This window comes from Panicum virgatum, unplaced genomic scaffold (assembly GCF_016808335.1).
Source record: "Panicum virgatum strain AP13 unplaced genomic scaffold, P.virgatum_v5 scaffold_3089, whole genome shotgun sequence".
In the NCBI taxonomy this organism is placed as follows: Eukaryota; Viridiplantae; Streptophyta; class Magnoliopsida; order Poales; family Poaceae; genus Panicum; species Panicum virgatum.
In genome coordinates this window covers 90,001-96,458 of record NW_024376308.1, presented here as the reverse complement: position 1 = coordinate 96,458, position 6,458 = coordinate 90,001, and the positions used below count along the sequence as shown (strand labels likewise).

The following is a 6,458-nucleotide window of genomic DNA, read 5'->3' as shown; positions in this document are numbered from 1 at the left end:
ACGAGGTGACATACTACGATCACGCATGAAGTTCTGCCCTTCGGCTCGGCATATGGAACCTCTCAACTGCTCCCTCGGGATAGGTAGGCCCATCCCCCACCCCCCTTTCCCGAGAGGCGGCCGGGCAGTGTTTTCCCCCCAGCGGCCACCCAGTGGCGGCAGAAAACGAAAAAGGTGGGCTCCGCCAGTTCGCGTTTTATTGTAAAGAGAGAGCTTTTCATTCTCTTATAGAATAAGCCCGCGTCCACGCGGGTAAAGCCCAGCGAAGCTGCAGGGAGCACTGAGCAATGAGGGGATGAGGGCGACTCCGCCCACGGTTGGACCACACCACAGGCAAAGTCCTTCCACGGCAAGAGAAGGGTGACCGGAACAAGAAAAGGGAGCTAGTCGTTGGAGGGAAGACAAGGCTCGTTCCGTGCGACTCCACAGAAGAGTACGCGCGCTAGAAAAGGCAGCCAGCTTAAAAAACGCTAGCTAGCTACTTTTGTAGCCTTTTTTGTTTGGTTGCCTACGCTTGCTCTCCGGGGCGCGCTACGGCAACACCCCCTGCTTGCTTCTTCTGTTCGACGCGGAGCTCGCAGCCTCCCCACCCTTGCTTAGCGTTCCACTTGTGATCCTGGAGGATTTGGAGAAATGCGCCCGACCATGAAGAATGGATTTGAGCTTTTCTTTCATGTGAACGGCCCTATCTTGTAAAGAATGGTTTTTCGTGCTATAGACCACGTTGAGAAAGACCAACCAACAACACAAATAAAGACCGTTCCATTTGGTACCTCGAAAGGGAGGTGCTCTTTATGATGCTACGGGCGGCTGTCCGAAGTGCATGCAATGACGGGCTCAGATAGGATAGGATTGTGCGCGCCGGGCCCTTCGGGTGTCCATATTTTGGCCGACCTTAGCGTAGGCCCCTATGTTATGCGGCCGTAATATTTTTTACCTTCCACCGCTGTTACGCCAGAAATCCAAGGTTCCACACGAGCTCCTGTTCTGCGGCGTGGTGGCAGGACGCTAGGGGATTGGCTCCGGTGTAGGTAGGGTCAAATCCGCAGGGGTCATGCAAATACATAGGCCCCTTCCCTTCTGCCGAGTTGTTTAGAAGGCGCTTTCCGTTTCTACGGTCCCGGGAGCGAAGGGTTAGGCAGGTAGTACGGGCCCTCTGACTTCCAGCTATGTGCTGTGTGCGACTCCCGCGAAGCGAATGAAGGGAAGCTCTTCGAGCTTTCTCCGCCAGCGGTTATGTAGTGGTCGGCATTCCTACGTGCTCCGACTGATCCCCACTGGAGATTATGAGGGGTCTTGGAAACTGTCGTGACGCTTTGGTGACGAAGGTCACCGGGGTGACTATGGAAGGATTCCGTGGTAGTCTCTGACTCCCTCCAACTCAATCAATATCAAGAACATGTCGTGAGCATGGGGTTTGGCCGACTACTAAACTCTATACTATTGGCTAGGGCTAGGCTAGTTATAGCTTCTATAGTGAGTGGCCCTTCCGCTTTGATCTAGTTGTAGTTTGTATTGTACTAAATTGAACACATATCAAAGAAAGGCGATCAATCAATAAGTAGTTGCCCTTCTCCGGCCCGGGAAAAGCTGCGAACTCGTTAAACTAGGGGCTTTTTTATCATGGTCGCTACTGTTGTATTGTATATTGTCGGGGGAAAGCTACTGCTTCTACGACAGCTCCGCTTCCTCGTCTTGCTTCTACTTTGCTTGTTTGCGCGAAGGCTAGAGTCCTTTTCGCTAGGTCCAAATTCGTCAAAGCGAAAGATCTGATCCAACGGAAATCCCGCATATTGAGCGCAGCTGATATGTGGCTACTAGGCGATCATCTCACATGCCATAAAAAAAATACTTCTTTTGGCCCGTCATATAAAGATAGAATAGATATGGATAGAGAGACATTCTATTGATTCGCGAAATGGCTCGTCGATCCAAATGAATCATTCTTCTGGTCTCTCTCTGCCCCCCACCCCAAAACTGACCCACGACACAGCGCCCATTCGTTTCGCGCGCGGGAAGGCAACGAAGTTCAGTTCAAAAGACCGCAGCGGAGTGGAGCAGCCGCGACACGAAGTTCCTTACCTTAGCTGGATCTCGCTGGTGCCACCTAAACGGTAGGTATAGGCGGCGGATGTCTGACGTTTGGAGTTGTCGTTCGTGCACCTGTCCCCAATAGAAGAATGAGTGATCCCTTCCCCTGCGGATCATGGCCTTACCACTAGGTCCCGATGGCCTGCGGGGGATTCGGTATAGCAGCTCACGTTCGTTTGCGCTGCGCGTTCCCGCTGGACTGGACACGTGTTAGCTGTAGGAAGTATGGTTACGAAGTCACTTCGGTTCGCCAGTTCAGGCTCAACTCCTCGCTTTACGTTAGCGGACTTACAGGTCGGGCCGGGGCTCCACGCTCTTTCTTTCTGTGTGGGACGATGCCGGGGAATGTGTCGAGGCGGCGAACAACAACAAGACAACTAACTACATTTGCTTTTTCCCTCCATGAGATGAGCCAGTGCATTGGACCGATGGATAATAGAACTGAGCAGGCCAAAAAGCGCTTGGGCGCTCTACATACGATGTAGACTCCATCAGATACATATCGATTTTTTATGATGGATCCAGAATAGATAGATATCTTGTATCATCAATAGATAGAAAGAGGTCAACCCTTATTATTGATAGATTCCCTTTCGATCTATCAGAACAGATCAGGCCATCTATCAATCGATTTGAAAGGTTCATCTCGCTTTTCGTTCATTTCAGCCACGCCATAATATAATAGCCGCCACAATAAGAAAGAAGCAAGCGAAACAGCTAAAAGCGCTCGCTTCGCCGCGCCCAACTATTCTTTTCACGGGAAAGCCAACCGAAAGATTCGATTCGGACTTCGTAGAGCCGGTGCTGCTGCTGTCTGCGTAGGGCCGTCCCCCACTCCCGTCCCGGGGCGCTAAGGGGTTTTTTTTAGGAACAGACGGCGGTGTTTTGCTGACGCCTCGAATCGACGCTTTTGTTGCGACATGCTAAGTTTTCTCCCCTATTGCTAGTAGGTTGATGGGTCGCACGCCCGGCACACATGTTTTGGCCTTGCTTGTGTGTCCATACTCAAAATAGGTGACCTAACGGCCGCCGCCCGACTAAACATACCAATAGTCACCAAATTCATATGGGCTACTGAGGAGTAGGCAATGATCTTCTTAAGATCGATCTGTCTTAAAGTGGTCAAGGAAGTATATATTATAGCAATCGCACTTAGAGTATAAATGAAAGGAGTGAAACAAAGTGTCGCTTCGGGAAACATGGGTATTGAAAATCTTAAAAACCCGTAGGTCCCAATTTTAAAAGAATTCCTGCCAAGATGACGGATCCAGCCGTAGGTGCCTCTACATGGGCTTCGGGTAACCAAATATGAACTGGTACCATAGGCACTTTGACGGCAAAAGAGGCGAAAAAGGCAATCCATAGAAGGATTTGGCGCCGCTCACTAAATTCAGTGGTTAATAAAATTTGTAAATCGGTGGTTCCTGTTTGGAGAAGAATCAACAGAATAGCTAATAGCATAAAAACGGATCCAAGTAAAGTATATAGGAAAACTGATATGCAGCCTTGATCTTTCTTTGTCTCGAACCCCATACCCCTATAATGATGGTAGAGTCAGGGGTGGCCCCAAAGCGAAATTGACCGGTGGTGGTTGGTCGAAGCTCCAGTGGGTAGCCACTCCCTTCTCAGGGAACCGTACGTGAGACTTCCGCATCATACGGCTCCGTCCCGAGCTTCCGTCGTCGGCCCTTGGCATTAGACCACTATGCTTGTCTTTTCCGCCTTGACTCTCGAATCTTTTGCTTTCTCGTGGGTGGTGGCGAACAATGCAGCTTGCGTTGCGGGAGATGCCCGCCCCGTCGGGCCCGGCCTGCTTCCTGCCCGAAGAAGGCTAGCCGGACTAGTGGTAGGGGACCCGACCGTAAAAAACCCTATTCTCGAACCCTCTGCCGAGCTCTACCCTGCCCGCATTTATTTGGAAGGGGGCCATGTCTCCACCTGCTGCCAACAGTCTTTCTTCGGAATTCTACTGAACGGGTCGATCCTCCCCTCCGTTTGTTTTAGCAACTTATCCTAAGGTCTCTCTTCGCCAAGAACTCTCCGGCAACGACAGAGGAACTAACCTGCCTGCTGTGGCGGGGCGGCTTTTTTTTTAAACAATAAGACCTGGACGATTATCCCTACCCTCGGTAGCTTACGAGTTTACGTCCATACCCTGGTCGGGTACAGTTTCCTTTATTTTTTATCCCTTGTAGCCGTTACCCGAATTCGCGCAAGTGTGTCCACACCCCCCCTGACTTGACGAGGAATCCATTCTCGCGAACAAACACACCCCCTACACACACCTAGGAGCACCCCCTTCCTGCATATCCATACAAGACCAGAGTAGGCGGGTCGAGGTCCTACGAGGTACCCACTACTCGGAGTACCCTCCCACCCAAAAAAAGATGTGTGGTTCGGTGGTTCGACCAGAAATGCTATGCTTACGCACAAGACTACCCCCTCTTCCCGAAAGCTTCGCGGGGACCTTTACTACTTTACGACGACGGGGGACCGCCCGTAGGGGGTTTACTGCACAAGGCCCCTGCAGAGGAAAAGCTTGATCCCAGCGAATAGAAGATGCTCAGCTCCGCACAACATAGGGATTGGCACGCTTTCGGAAAGAACATAGAATAGTAGAGGATCCAGCATGCAGGACACGGCGATCATTAGAAATTCACGAATTAGAAATGCTGTAATATACTCTTTCCCGAAACTTCTCATACCAGACCAACCCACTGAAATGCAAATAGGGATCAGAATGTGGTCAATATCACGAAGAATAATGAAAGACCGTCTATACCCATATACAAATGGATGTTTTCATAAGAAGCCATCGAAGGCTTTCCACAAATTGAGAATTGGCCGTAGAAGGATCGAATTGTATCCGAGGAACAGGGGGATACAAAAAAGTAATAAGAGAAACGCACAGACCAATCAATCGTATCAGTCTTATTGAAGAATTTGGAATGAAAGAGGAGTAATGCTTCCTAGCACCGGGACAGAGAATAGGACCACTTAGATCGAAAATAGCATTCACTGAAATGTTCTAACATAGAGTAGAAATCGAACATTGAAAAGATAGTTGACAACAGTCAATCAAAAGATGGGGCGCCAAATTACTAAACAATAGGGGTCTTTCTGTGCAAGTCAGCTGAACACCGTAATTGATGAGTGAGTAGGTGGGTTAGGTGCACCCCTCGCCCAGTGGGAAGTCATGAGGCTAGCCCCCCTGAATGAAGAAGTAGTGGGGCCCCCTGCCCGCCCACGTATGCGCCTTTATTTAGATTCTAACTAAATATTATACTGAACTTTATCCGGGAATCTTTCTAAAGAATCCATCTGGCAAAACGCAATTTGTCGATTTCAATTTAAGGTACACCTTGCCTTTTTCAGGTAGCTTTGTTACGCCTATTCAGCTAGGTGGGGCATGGTCATAGCCGAAGTCGAAGGAAAAAAATAAGGTAATGAGATGATGGTGCCATCAAGAAGTTTTCGACGAACGTAGTAGCGGCCAAAAATGAAACTCTTGCATGAAAGACCGGATTTGACGCAAGATGAATGGCGTTGGGCAAATGAAACCCGCGATCAGAAAGTCACCAACGGAGGCCATACAATCTATCTAGTAGTGTGCCATGGCACGGTACTCCGCTTCGGCAGTGGAAGGAGCACTGTCTATTGCTTTTATCTCATCCAAGATAGTGGAGAGTCTCCCCAAAAAATAGAGAAGCCTGTAGTTGAGCACCTATCTGAAGGCCCAATCGGTATCAGTAGTTGCACGCAACTCTAAAGAAGACGATGACGGAAAAAAGGACGGCTCGAGAAAAGGTACCTCGAATATATCTAAGAATCCGATGAACTGCTGCAAAGTGAACTGACCGGGGGGCAGCCATGAAAGGCTGACTTTCTTAGGAAAAGCCATCTGGGCAAGAGATCGTCAGATAAACCAAACAGCCGACCTACTGTCTGTACCTGCGTCGGATCAGATAATGGTGAGCCATCAGTCGGACGGAGTTTAACGTAAAGCTCCAAGGGAGTGTCAACAGTCTTCTCATCATTGAGTTGAGCTCGAGTGATCAAGTCATGACGTTATTTGATCTGAGATACCAAATATCCACGAGGAGAATGTGCGACCTCCAAGCCAAGAAAAGGCTTAGGGCGCGTCAGCGCCTTCATAGCAAATAATTGATGAAGGCGACACTTGATCAGCGATATGGTAACGGAGTAATCACCAGTCAGTTTGATATCATCAACATACAACAGCAGAATAGCACGTCCTCGAGGATAAACTGATACGAACATGGCCGAATCATGATCACTCCGAGCAAACCCTGCCTGGATAACCACTGTGCTGAACTTCAAAAACCGACGCTATCGGGGCTTGTTGA

At 49.4% G+C, this 6,458-nt stretch overlaps 2 pseudogenes; both read right to left on the bottom strand.

Annotated features, from left to right (window-relative positions):
* Positions 1-3,034: 3,034 nt before the first annotated feature.
* On the bottom strand, positions 3,035-3,849 carry LOC120694095 (annotated as a pseudogene).
* A 427-nt stretch (positions 3,850-4,276) lies between these two features.
* Positions 4,277-5,126, bottom strand: LOC120694102 (annotated as a pseudogene).
* Positions 5,127-6,458: the final 1,332 nt, after the last annotated feature.